The sequence below is a fragment of the Panthera tigris genome, chromosome E1, assembly GCF_018350195.1.
Source record: "Panthera tigris isolate Pti1 chromosome E1, P.tigris_Pti1_mat1.1, whole genome shotgun sequence".
NCBI classification, from domain to species: domain Eukaryota; kingdom Metazoa; phylum Chordata; class Mammalia; order Carnivora; family Felidae; genus Panthera; species Panthera tigris.
Genome location: NC_056673.1, coordinates 12463363 through 12477871, shown reverse-complemented (window position 1 = coordinate 12477871; position 14509 = coordinate 12463363).

Sequence of the window (14509 nt, the reverse complement as noted above, 5' to 3'; positions counted from 1 at the left end):
AGGTGGGAATGGAAACAAACTAAGTTAAGAGTTCGTGAAAGGAGGGACGCCCGAGCGGCTCAGTTGGTTGAGCGTCCGACTCTTGGTTTCGGCTCAGGCCATGATCTCATGGTTCGTGGGACCAAGCCCCACGTTGGCCTCTATGCTGATGGAGCGGAGCCTGCTTGGGATTCTCTCCCTCTCTCTCTCTCTCTTTCTCTCTCTCCCTCTCCCTCTCTCTGACCCTCCCCCACTCGTCACCCTCCCTCTCTGCCTCTCTCTCAAAATAAACATCAAAAACAAAAAAAAAGTTTGTAAAAGGAGCAGTTGTGCCTCCCAACTTCCCAGAGACAAAGGTCATGAGCCTCCAGCTTGAAAGGACCCCCTGAGCACCCACCTTGACACAAAAAGGAAAAACAGTCAATTGTTAACTCCTGGCAACACAAATAACACAAAATAGAAAATGTAGTCATAATGGGCTACAGCAGCTCAGCTGGAAACAATGTTGACTTAGTCACAACATTGTAAACACCACACACTGTTGTATCCAAAAGTTTTGAGGACGTGAGATTGGGTGCTTGGGGGAGGAGAAGTACACGGATCCATATGTAAAAGAACGAAATCCTTGGAAGCTATCGGATACTGTCTAAAATTGAAGAGAAAAAGAAATAGCAATATAAGCATGTCGTGGAGAGATGAGGAAGAGCTAAAGGGGTTGGAGGCAGTTTCGCCAGAATATCAACTGTGGCCGGAAGGGACTTGGTCTGTTCGGGACGCCGCTGTGTCCTCAGTGCCCAGAGCAGAGCCTGGCACACGGTCCACGCTCACTTCCCCACTTCCCGTTTGTCAGGGGCGGGAGCAGGCAGCTCCTGGGTTTCTGTTGTCCTTCCTACAAGCCTCGTAATGCCGTTTAACTTTTAACCCTAGGCATATGTGTTGCTTTAATAAAAATTAAACGGAAACCTTCAGGAAAAATAAAAAGGCCCGTGGGTCTAGAGGATAGTAGCAGCAGGAGCGGGGTAGAGGACTGGAAGGGCACGAGGTTAGGGGTCAGCAGGCCCAGGCCGTGGAAGGCCAAAATGGAATCATTTTGGAGGATCATCAGTCATTCAGGGACGCTCAGGCCTGCCAGCCACACGCTCCCCGGAAAAGCCACAAGTGCCTCGCCAGAGCCCTGGGGATAAAGACCCCCACACCCTCCTCCGCAGCTGGGCCAGTGCTGCAGCCGCGCCCCCGCTGAAGGGCCAGCTGACCCCCGTTCTGACCGCTGCCTGCTTTCTGCGTGGAGTCGGGGCAGGCCATCCGATGCCCTGTGCCCGGGTACGGGGCCCCTTGGCAGGCTGGGCCACCAGGGTCTGGTGGTCTCCAGCGTCTCCCGTGAAGGCGGCTCTGCCTGGGAGGAGGGGGCCCGGTGGAGACCCCGGGCCAGGGTCTGCTGTGGGCGGGCCAAAAAGGGACATACGTGCCCACCAGAGGGGACCCCGGGCAGGGGAGGCCGCTGTGTGGTGGCTCAGTCTCGGCTGGGGCGCGACCTCAGAGCCCAGGGTTGCTCTGAGGGGCCTGCCGTGGAGATCACTGGGGCGGCACAGCCAGCCAAGCCAAGCCAAGCCCGGGGTCTGTCCCTGACAGCACCCTGCGTGGCGCTGAGCGCTTCCCACCTCCCCACGCTAAGAGGCCTCAGGAGGGATCTCCTCGGGACGGCTGTGCCCTTCCAGGCCTAGAGTCAGGGCGCTGCCTGCAGTCCTGTGCTGGGGAAGCACCCCTGCCTAAAATGCCCTTGGCCGCCACCCCCAGCCTGCCCCCGCTCCGAGTCAAAGTCCCAGCCATCCCATCCTTCCAAATGTTCTGTTTCCGGCAACCGCACATCCTCCCGGTATAAGAGGAGAAAGGGTGTTCAGGTTGTCCATCCCGGGAAAACTGTCCTTTGGAGGGTTGCAGACGTTCTTTGGTGGAAAGAATCTGTCCCGGGGGGAGGCCCCAGTGAAGGACGGAGATTGATTCAGACATCTGGTGGGCAGGCGGCCACCGTGCCCCCGGCGTGCTTAGACAAGTGGCTTCCTCAGCCCTCCTCCTAGGGATGAATTTCCACTGCCCCGGCTTTGGAGGTTAGTGCATGTGCTTGGGGCTGGGAGAACCCAGAAACGGCAGGAAGGATGTTTGGTCTCACACACTCGAGGTGCTCCCCCAGCCACAGCGTTGTTCTGTGAATGGCTCAGATCTGGGTCCACTGCAGGGGTGGCTGCTGTGACCTTGTCCTTAGACACTGTGCAGAGGCAGGGAGTGAGGGCACTGTCGTGGTAGGAACTCTCCCTTCTGCCAGCTGTTTTCTGCCTTGCTCGAGCCATTGGGAAAGTTCGCCAAAAATTGCTGCCTGGTTCACGTTGCTCAGTAGGAATGTAGGAAATACTCCCAGGGCGCCTGGGTGGCACAGTTGGTTAAGCATCTGACTCTTGATCTCGGCTCAGGTCATGATCTCATGGTTTGTGAGTTCGAGCCCTGCATTGGGCTCTGCGCTGACAGTGTGGAGCCTGCTTGGGATTCTCTCCCTCCCTCTCTCTCTGCCCCTCCCCGACTCACTCTCTCTGTCTCTCTCAAAATAAATAAGAAAACTTTAAAAAAAAAATAAAAAAGGAAATATTCCCAACAGCTCGGCCATGGCAACTTGTGGGCAAAGAGGAATGTGTTGCCTTATTTATGCTTTTCTGTCAAACATTTCTGTAGGAACCAGGTGTTATTTTTCACATATATTCAATATGTCACGGTTTAATATGTCCCCAAAGCCAATGTTTATCTGATATTTTAATGTAAACAAACAGAATGTCATCATTGTTTGTAACTCTGCCTGTTCTTTACAGCTCAAATCCCACCTCTTACGAGCAGCCTTCCCGCAATACCCAAACCGAGAGCCTCACAGGACCTGACAGCACCTAGTGTCCCAAAACTCCAGAATCTAGTGGTATCAGAGGCTGTGTGTGTGTAGCAGTGTGTGGGAGGCAAAGGGGGACACAGCAAAAGTTCCTTGGTTCTAAGCCAGCCCCGCTGTTTCACGGAGGAGTGAAAAACAGTGCCTCTAGGGTTTGACCCTGAGCCGAGTTCTAAGCCGGCATGGCCTCCCCAGCCCCCAGCCCCTCCTAAGTCCCAGCAGATATGTGTTGAGAAAGGAATGACGGTCAGAGACAGGGAAAGCCACAAAATCCACCCCGTCTGCCTATTTCCTGCTAAAATCATCCCCCTTAAACTCAGTCCCAATGCCCCCTAAACTCAGTGGTGTCAAATAACTATTTTATCACGCTCAGGGCACAGCAGGGGTGGCCTGTGTGTGACCCACCACATCTGTGGCCTCAGCCGGATTCACCACGAGGCCCCATTCACTTCCGTGTTGGGCACCCGGGCCAGGAGGACTCCAGGGCTGGGCCCGGCTTGGTCTTTGAACAGGAGCACCTACACATAGCCTCTTCCTGTGGCCACGGCTTCCTGCCCGCCTGGCAGATGGAGACCCACGTGGAAGTTGTGTGGCCCTTTCTGATGCAGTGTGAGAAGTCACACAGGGTCACCTTTGCCTTATTCCATTGGTCAAAACAGCCCTACCAGTTTTAAGGACCGGAGACATAGACTCTGGCTCACCATGGGAAGAATGTCAGAGAACTTGCAGCCATTTTTATAAAACCTCCACAGCCCTTCTGCAGTCTACTGTGGACGGTGACCATCTACAGAGCCACCTACTACACTTCCCAGTGTGTCAGCCACTCCTAGGGCAGGGCCCCTGGTGGGGACTTCCTTCTCCAGTGAGGAGCTGAGACAAGTCCAGATAGGACAGGAGTGAGGGACATGGTGGCAGAATCTGAGAAAGATCCAGAGGCCTCAGTGGCTGGCAGGAAGAAGGTGGAGGCCAAGGGAGGAGGCCAGAGTGATGAGGCTTCGGGCCTCCCACAGGTTCAGGGGAAGGGTGCCAATCACAGAGATAACACCGGGCTGGGCAGCAGGTGTGGGAAGAGAAGATAGTGAACTTGGTGGGAAACATGTGGAGTTGAAGGGTTTGACAGCCATCTCGTCCTTCTCGGCTGAGCGCCAGTCCACCTCCCCCAAGCCTTCTCGGCCGCTCCAGGAGGAATTACTGCTCCCTCCTCTGGGTTCCCGAAAACCCTGTGCTTATCTTCATCATGCTGGATTGGAGCCCACAAACCCAGGCCTAATGCATCTTGGGTCCCCAGTCTCATTCAAGGGCAAGAGAAAGGCACCCCCAGGGTGGAAAAACCACGGATGGTCGGTCTCCCTCAAGAGGCTGCCAAGAGTCCCTCCATTCACCAGTGCATGACCCCAGGCGAGTTCTGGGGTTTTGTAACTGTTCAGTGAGCCTCAGTTTCCTCCTCTGTAAAGAGGAGGTTTTACTGGTACTCATTTTAAAGAGTCAGGGAGGACTAGAATGTGTTTAGCACATACTGCTCAATAGAGGCTTGGCTGTAGAATCAGCCCATTCCTGAGGCCCAGGGGCAGGAGGAGACCTCAGAATCTGGGTCAATTCAGTGGCCTCCTAGGGTCTTGAGCTGGACATGTGGGTTCCCCTGAAGGATGTACCTCGGCCAGGACTTCCCTCAGGGGTGTCTGGTCTGACCCAAAGACAGACAGGCGATGAGTGGATGGGAGGCACTTCCCAAGAACTGGTGGGGCAGCCAGATTTAGAAAAGGGGGGAGGCCTATCCTGACCCCTAAGTTACTCAACACACCTCAGTTCGTGGAATGAGAGGTGGCTTCCCAGAGGAGGGGGAAATTTCAGTTCAAAATCCAAAAGGGCAAAGGTGTGAGAGTGAATCGTGTCTCCACCTCTGTCCCCCAGCCACCTGGGCACCCTCCAGGGACTCCGTGTTCCCGCATCCTTGCACGGACAAGGCAATATCTGGGCCTTCCTCAGGATCCTGCACGTCTCTTTGTGACTTAACATCCCCCTTCGGTGCTGCGTGCCCCTTCATCTCAGCACATGGAGAGCATCCTTATCCGTTTTGCAGCTGCAAAGAATCCACCGCATGTCGCCCATAATGCACTTAGCAGGCCCCCTGCTGACTGGCATTTGGGTGCCTTCTAATACTTCCCATTTACAACGAACGTCCTCACGCAAACACCTTTTCCCACCGTGCCAGGATATCTGAGGCTGGTAGTCCCAGAGAGGGGGTGGCCGGGGCAAAGGGCACCTGCGTCTTAACACAGCCAGATCATGCCTGCCACGTGGCCTCCCACCCCCCACCCGGGGGCCCCAGCAGGGTGTCTGAGTCGGCCTGCTCCCGCCAGGAAGATTTTAATGAATAAAGCCATTTTTATAAACTGCTTGGGTGGGGAGGGCAGCCGGAGAAGCATCACGGCATGGAGGAGGGTCTGGAGACGGAGCATATCAGTCAACAAGCTTGACGGGCATGTCAAGGTGAAGTGGGGAGGGCATGAGGGACTGCCCAGCGGTATGCTGGTCAGTGAGGATGCGCACGTACTGTGCCCAGCAGCACAGAACAGCTGGCCACACAGGTTGGGGCGGGCCCCACGGAAGGGACGGAGCTGTGGGCCCGGTGGGGCCCAGCAGTCCAGCACTCAGGCCGAGGTGACAGCGTGCCTGCGTGCAAAGCCTGCTCTGCCACTCCGACGAGTGAGTCACTTGGTCTCTCCAAGCCTCAGTTTCCTCATCTGTAAAATGGGCCAACAGCCACTCCCCCGAGTGAGATAACTCCCTCAGGCCCAGGGCTCGGCACCCGCGAGGTGCTCAGGAAACAGTCACCGTTTGCCTCCAGGTGTTCTCGGCCCAGCCTGGCAGTGTGCACGAGCTGGGTGAACGCTGAACACGAGTGCCCGCACACGCCGATGTCCGTGCGAGAGAGCCCGCGGTGGTGTCTCAGTGCCACCCTTCTTGGGCTGCAGGACTTGGGGCGGCCGCATGGGCTCTCCAAGCCTCAGGGGCCTCCCTTGGCAAATGAAATCAGATACCGGGTGCGGTGGTGAAGCTCCAAGGAGGGAGCATGTCCGAGCGTGCCCGGCACACCAGAGTCTTGGAGGCGGGCGGGAGACGGGGATGGATGTGGCTCTGCGTCATGGGCAGGGCAGGGCGGGCGAGGGTATCTCTGAGGTCTCTTCTGGGCCACCCTCCCCTCCCAGGAGCAGCCCAGCCAAGCAGCCTAGGCCAGCTGGTTGGTTTTGATAAGTGAATTTTATAAGCAACAAACAACACAGAGACGCCTGGGCTCCAGTAGAGGTTATGTCTCCCTCCGGGAGTTGCAGCCCGAGGGGACCTGAGTGTTGGGTTTGGGGGCGCTGGGGAGCTTCCGTTGGCTGGTGCCACTGGGAGTTCCAACCCGAGAGGCATGAGGTTTTGTTCTATCCACAAGGACAAAATAGAGTAATAAAGTAGCATTAGTCATAAGAATAGTAATGATAAAACCCCCACTTACTGAGCATTTACGATGTTATTTAATCCTCAGAACAAGCCCAAAAGAAAATATTTGCAAAACACATTTCTGATAGAGGGCTCATACCCAGAATATACACAGAATTCTTACAATTCAAAAGTAAGAAAACAAACAACCCAATAAAAAATGTGCAAAAGATCCAAACAGACACTTCACCAAAGAAGATATACGAATGGCAAATAAACACGTGGAAAGGTGGTCAGCGTCATTAGTCACTAGGGGAAGGCAAATTAAAACCACAATGACGTTCTACTACACACCCATTCGAATGGCTAAAATTTAAAACACTGACAATTCCAAGTGTTGACCAGGATCCGCAGAAACCTTGCTGGCAGGGATGCACAATGGTATGGCCACCCTAGAAAACAGCTTGTCAGTCTCTTATAAAATTGAATATACACCTATCTACGAGCCATTCCACTCCAAAAGAAAGGAAAACCTTTCTTTACACACACACACACACACACACACACACACACACCTCTTGTATGTAAATATCAATAGCATATTTTTGCATTATAATTAAAACCCAACTGTCCATGAACTTGTGAATGGAAGAACAAATTATGGCATATCCGTCCATGGAATACTAGGCAGCAACTAAAAAGGAATGGGCTACAGATACAGGCAGCAACGTGGCTGAGTCTCAAGTGCATTATGCTGAGTCAAAGAAGCCACACTACAAAAGGTGACATTGGATACAATTCCATTTGTATGCCATCCGGAAAGGTAAAACTACAGTGACGCAAAACAGATCAGTGGTTGCCAGGGACTTGGGGTGGGAGGATTAGCTGCAAAAGGACGTGAGGAAAATTGGGGAGTGAAGACAATATTCTACAGGATGCTCGTGATGGTAGTAACGGAGCTGTGCGCTTTTGTCAAAAATCATCAAAATTACACTTACATGTATTAATTTTATGGGGTGTCAACTACACCTTAAAAGCTTGGGGAGGAGGAGGAAAGGCAGTCCATAAATTAAAAAAAAAAAAAAAAAAAAAAAAAGCTTTGAGCAGCACAGAGCAGGGGGCGGGGGTGGGGAGGTGCGGGGAGACTCAATGCTCAGAAGGGTGACGTCATGGGTCCAAGCCCTGATAGGAGCCAACACACAGAGAGTGAGGATGAGGCTGGGGGGTGGGGAGGAATAGCAGCTGGGTGGGTCTGGAGTTGGGAAAGGGAAGGACTAGAGGAGGCGGCCAATGGCCCTTTGGGGCAGGCTGGGTGGGCGTAACAGCTGGGGATTCTGAGATTTCAAGGACTGCAGGGGAGGGGGACATATGACAGCTCTAACCGTTCACAGGGCAGCAGGCCAGGAGCCTTCTCACCCCAAACTATAGCTCAGAGAAGTTAGGTCAGCCCTCAGGTCACACAGCAAAGCTGGAGGCAGAGCCTGGCCTCTTGACTCGAAAGTGAGTGCTCTTGCTCTAGGGACAGAAGGAATCTGTCTAGGGACAGAAGGAAGACAGGAATCCCTGAGGACCAGCTTCCCCTGCCCAACGTGATGTGCAACTCAGTCAAGTCACTTCCCCTCTCTAGGCCTCAGTTTCCACCTCTGTAAGATGGGACTCTAACAGAACCCATCAGGAAGAAAGAAAAGGCCAAGAGAGAGGAAGTGACTTATCTCCACCAGCCCAAACACCCACTCGCACACTGGATAAGGAAAATCAATTAGGAAGGTAAATCAGTGGCAAAAAGAGGAGGCTCCTTCCTTCTCCCTAGGCCTCAGTTTCCCCATTTGGCATGGGGGTTCATTGAGCTAAATGACAGGTGGCGAACAGGGGGCCGTGTTGAGCACCCACATACATTTTGCTTTCCCCCCGTGGTCGCTTTCTCCATCTTTACCCCCAACTTTTTTATGAAAAACCTCGGGCACACAAGAAGTTGGAGGCTCAGATGGCCACTGCTAACGCCTGGCCCACGTAGTCTCCTCTGTCGCCACCTCTCTCTCCCACACATAAGTCTCCGTTGTCTTCTGGATCACTTGAGGGTCAGTTACTGCCATCGTAAGCTTTTGCTCCTAACCCTTCAGCACGTGTGCCCCGGGAACAAGAATAGTCTCACTTGTAGCCACACGATGATCATCCCACCTGAGAGAAAAGCTGCAATTCCATTTGATATGCAATTCATATTCCAGTCACTCCATTGCCTCCGAGACATCTTTTATGGCTGAATTTCTTTGTTTGAATCAGGATCTAGCCCAGATTCACTTATTCTATTTGGTTTTAACTACCCGCCCCACCCCCTGCTAATTTTTTATTTTGAAAAAGTTTACATCCCCGGGGCGGGGGGGTGGAAATGGCCAGAGTGGCTCAACAGATGCACACATGGTCTTCACCTGGATACGTCGATTCTCAGGCTCTCTCGCTCTCCACCAACCATGTAAGGCTTAGCAGCAGACACACGCAATTGTGTTTGCTAATCAGCTGCCATCAGGTAAACATAAGAACAGCTCAATTTATTATTGATTTCCAGCTTCTGTTGAAACCCCAGGACAGGGGCCGCCTGGGTGGCTCAGTCGGTTCAGCGTCCGACTTCGGCTCAGGTCATGATCTCGCGGTCCGTGAGTTCGAGCCCCGCGTCGGGCTCTGTGCTGACAGCTCAGAGCCTGGAGCCTGCTTCGGATTCTGTGTCTCCCTCTCTCTCTACCCGTCCCCTGCTCATGCTCTGTCTCTCTCTCAAAAAAAAAAAAAAAATAAATGTTTTAAAAGAACAAAGAAAACTTGGGACAGGCTTCCCACATGGCACAGTCAGCTGGAGCGAGCAGCAGCTGCCCCTCTGGACAGGGCAGGAGTCCCCACTCTGCCACAATCCCCATCGCTCCCTTTTGTCTGACACCCAACCTGTCTCCCTCAATCATCCGACCTGCCCAGACTCTGCAGACACAGCTCTTCCCGCTCAATCTCCTCCAGATGATCTCTGAGAGACTGGGTCTTCTCAGGAGGGAGCCATCCTTGTCCTTGGGAAGGTCCCGTCAGGTCCACCTGGTGGCTTGTCCCCTGCTTGGGATACCAGACTCGGGACTCGGCCTCACCTGGGTTCAAATCCCAGCGCACTACCTTACCGCTGGGGACACTATGAACGGTGCTGTCTCTCCCAAGTCCCGTCCCCTCATCTGGATGATCCCTGCTTCACACCCAGGGAGAGCGGGATCACCCACATGCAGCACAGCACTCAGCACGGCGCCTGGCAGAGAAGGAGCTCTCGAGAGACGCTGTTGGTCGCAGAAGGCTTTTTGAGAAGACAACTGCAAAGGTAGGCGACTACATCTGTACAAACATTCATCTCCAGGCAGCGCAACATTGGAAGTTGACCTAAACGCCCCGCAACAGGGAACTGGTTAATTACAGTATCCATAAAATGGAAGAATCAGCAGCTGAGACAAAGATGTTATATTTAGCCGTGACCCAAAGAGCCATCCATAAAGGACTGTGTCTAGGAGGACGGTTAGGGTCTCGTCATCTGTTAATGACATCATGATATTCATCAATGGAAAACGACGCAGCTGGAGCGTGAGGGTACCCACGACGTGCTCACACAGCAGAATCTCTGGGACATACTGGTAAGTGACACAGCACACCTCGCAGCTACCTGCTAACTGGGGGATCAAAATGGGAAGAGAGAGGGGCACCCGAGTGGCTCAGGCGGGTAAGCCTGACTCTTGATCTCAGCCCAGGTCTTGATCTCAGGGTCATGGATTCGAGACTCCACACCGGACGTGGAGCTTACTGTAAAAAAAGGCGTGGGGGATGTACATGTGTATTTACCTAGCGTGTGGAAAAGTCTGAAAAATGCATAAGAAAGAAGAAAAACCGCTTCCCTGTGTGGGGTGGGGAACTGAGGACACAGAAGACGTGGTCATGAGGTAGGTTGTTCTCAGTTACCCGCATTTATTCTGCCTCGGTTTTTGAAACATGTGAACTCATTACCTAGGCAAAAATTAACTTTAAAAATGTTCTCCAAGAGGGGTTGCAGGCTGGCTTAGTCAGTTAGCTCAGGCCATGGTCTCACGGTTTGCGAGTTTGAACCCCGTGTCGGCCCGACACTGTAGACAGTGTAGACAGCCTGCTTAGAATTCTCTCTCTCTGCCTCCCCCCCACCCCACTCATGCTCTCTCTCTCTCTCTCGGTCTCTCAAAAATAAATTTCAAAAAATTCTTAAAGAATGCTGTGTGGCTTCCATATATTAACAAAGAAAAATGCTCACAGTGTATTGTTAAAAGGAAAAAAAGAAACAGTACGAAATAGCGAATATGATTTGATTACGTTTGTAAAATATTTTTTTATTTTGGGGTAGAGCGCAGGTTGGAGAGGGGCAGAGAGAGGACAGAGGATCTGAAGAGGGCTCTGTGCTGACAGCAGGTGTGGGGCTTGAACTCACGAACCGTGAGATCGTGACCTGAGCCACCCAGGTGCCCCTGACACTTTTGTTGGAAAAAACACTCTGTGTACAGACCTCCATGAGAGCAGGGGTTTTGTCCACCTTATTTATTCGTTGGGATGTTCTCAGAATCCAGAGTGGCTCCATAAACACTGAATGAGCAAGCGAATAAGTGAATGAGTGAATGAGTGAATGAATGAATGAATGAATAGCTACAAGAGCAGGATGTCTAGAAGGACATGTGGCCGAACCGTGACCCGTGGTGGGCTTTGGAGGTAGGTTTGTGAGGGACTTTTACTGTGTTGATATTTTTGTGTCTCTTCTGAAATTTCTAAACGAGCACCCCTTGTGCATCTAATCAGGAAAGAAGAACAGTAAAGGCATTAAGAGGAAAAGTGAAGGGGTGTCTGGGTGGCTCAGTCGGTTAAGCGTCCGACTTCGGCTCACGTCATGATCTCATGATTCATGAGTTCAAGCCCCGCATCAGGCTCTGTGCTGACAGCTCAGGTCCTGGAGCCTGCTTCGGACTCTGTGTCTCCCTCTCTCTCTGCCCCTCCCCTGCTCGCTCTCTCGCTTTCTCTCTCTCTCAAAAATGAATAAACATTAAAAAAATAAAAAAGGAAAAATGAAGGCTCTGTCCAGGGACCTGGGGGTGGCTGGAGTCCAGATGAGGTAAGGGGATGAGGGCTGGCCGGGAAGAATGTTGGGCTGGTGACCAGGACAGGCATCCCCCCACATCCTACCCACACTCATTCCATGCAGGCTTGGTGGAGCTGAGGTACTGGGGGTGGGGCGGGGGGAGAGGTAAGGCCCAGAGAAGGCCGGTGACTGACCTGGGTCTCACAGCAGAGCCAGGATGGACAATCCAAGCCTGTTCGGGTCTCAGCCTCCAACCTCAGGAAGTTGGACACTTGGTGAGGTTATTCACACCCCTTAACTATTTCACAGATGAGGAAACTGAGGCCTAGGGGTATAGAGCTAGAGAGGCTAAGAGCACAGGTCTGGAGACTAACAGGCTCAAATTCTAAATCCGTCACTTTACTCTCCAAGGAGCCTCCTTCTCATGAGGCTTCAGTCCCCCTGTCCCAGGGGAGGCGGGGGGGGGGGGCAGTGTGGGTGCCGCACCCATGAGCTACCTTCAACTCGGCATTTCTGTGAGAACCACAGAGCTGAGGACAATGGGCATTGGCCACTGTTGTCGCTGTTTGTTTGGACTGCTGCAGGGGTCCCCTGCTTCTCTGCTTCCCTTCCCATGGTCCATCCCCCACGAAGGAGGCAAAGGGATTCTCACAATGGAGGTCATTATACAGTGCCATGGAATGCTATGGAACCACGGAAAGGAACAGGCTGCTGGCAGGCACAGCACCCTGGACTCATCACAAAGACATCATGCTGACTGAAGGAGGCCAACGTAGGTGGTCATGTACTACGCGTGATTCCATTTATAGGATATGCTAAAAAAGGTAAAATGATGGGGACAGAAAACAAATCAGAGGTGGGGTGGGGGAGTGGTTAAAGGGGTTCAGGGGAGGGGCGCGTGTGTGGCTCAGTCAGTTGGGCATCCGACTACAGCTCGGGTCATGATCTCGCAGTTTGTGCATTCAAGCCCCGCGTCAGGCTCTGTGCTAACGGCTCAGAGCCTGGAGCCTGTTTCAGATTCTGTGTCTTCCTCTCTCCCTGTCCCTCCCCTGCTTTTGCTCTCTCTCAAAAATAAATAAACATTAAAAACATTTTTTAAAGGGTTTCAGGGGATTTGGGGGAATGGTAAAACTTTTATAACTTGTTTGGGAGTTTTGCTACATGAGGGTATACATTTGTCAAAACCATACGCTGAGGGGCACCTGGGTGGCTCAGTTGGTTAAGGTCTGACTTTGGCTCAGGTCGTGATCTTACAGTTTGTGAGTTCGAGCCCCGCAACAAGCTCTGTGCTGGCAGTGCGGAGCCTGCTTGGGATTCTCTTTCTCTCCCTCTCTCTCTGCCCCTCACCCACTTGCACTCTCTCTCAAAATAAATACACAAACTTAAACAAAAAAAACCCTATACCCTTAAAAGGGTCGTTTTTATTGTATGTAAATACTACCTGAATTTTTTTAATTAAAATTTTTTTAATTTTTAAAACTCCCACAAACAAAAACCTCAACCATGATGGGTACATTGGGCCTCATCTTACTATTCAATGTATTTATATATACTGTATGTTTGAAATTTTCCAATATTAAAAAGAAAAACAAAAACCCTAAGATTGTATCTCTCATCTGCTCAAAACCTTCCCATAGCTCTCTACTGGCTCAGAGTAAAGGCCAAAGTCTTCACTGTGGCCAGCAAGGACCCTCAATCTATCCCTCAGGCCCCTCAGCATCACCCCTCTCCCCTGGCTCCCTATGCTCCAGCCCCACTGGCCTCAGTGGGTTCTTTAAACATACCTCAGGGCCTTTGCACTGGCTGTTGTCTCTGCCTGGATTGCTTTTCCCCTTGCAACATCTCCTGACTCACTTTCTTATCTCCTTCAAATCTTTCATTAAAAGACCTCAAGTCAGTTGAGGTGGGTCCTGGCAACCTTGTCTGAAACTTCCCCCAATAACATGGCCCACATCCCTCCTGGCAGAATCTCTGGGACATTCGTCCCCATGAGATGGAACAACTATTTCTTTCTTTCTTTGCTTATTGTCTCTCCCTCTCCTAGAATGTAAGCTCCTGGAGGGCAGGGAGTTTGGCCTGTTTTGTGTGTCCCCTTAGAATAGTGCTTGGCGCACAGTCGGTACTCAATACATGTTTGCTAAATGAAGTAATGAAATGACTAAATAAATGATATCCTTATACATAGGACCGGGTCTCCATGTGGCCCCACCAGCCCCCAGTCATAGGGGCTTTAAGCAGTCAGGGCTCACCGACCCCAAGACTATTGGGACCCGGCTTTGCTTTCTAACTTCTGGAGTCACACATTCATTCAGCAACCCATCCGCAAGTTCTCCTTCGTGGCCAGCATGCTCTGGGGTCAAAAGATAAAGCAAATCCATTTCAACCTGGTATATATTAATTACTCACTTCATCTTTTATTGATCTGCTGCCTTGTTTCCCAAATGATTTCTGCACATTTTAAACACCCCAGCAAGCTACTACATTAAAAAGTAGGAGAAAAAGAAAGGAATCTAAAACAGGTTGGGGCGGGGGGAGGGGGTGGGGGGGGTGGGGGAGCGCCTGAGTGACTCAGTCAGTTGAGCGGTAGACTCTTGATTTCAGCTCAGGTCATGAGCTCAATGGTTTATGAGTTTGAGCCCTGAGTTGGGCTCTGCACTCACAGAGCCTGTTTCGGATCCCCTCTCTCTCTCTCCTGCTCCTCCCCGACTCATACTCTCTTTCAAAAATAAACATTAAAAAAATTCAAAAAAAAAAAAAAAAAAAAAAAACAGGGAGGATCTTGGGCTCTTCTGCTAGGCTTGGTGTGCACTGGGACTTGGTGTGCCAGGGACTTATTCAGAGAGGAATCTCCCCTGGACTGAGGCTGGTTGGGAAGCATCAGTGAGGGCTTCCTGGAGTAGGTGATATTTGACTAATAGCACAAGCAAAGGCCCAGATGGGAAACAGCATGGCCTGTTCATGGAATTTCCAGAAGCAAGTGCTTTGGAGACAAAGAAGTCACCTGAGACATATAAAGGTCACATCTTGCTTGCACAGGATTACAGTCAACCCTGACTCAGCTGAGGTCAAGGCCC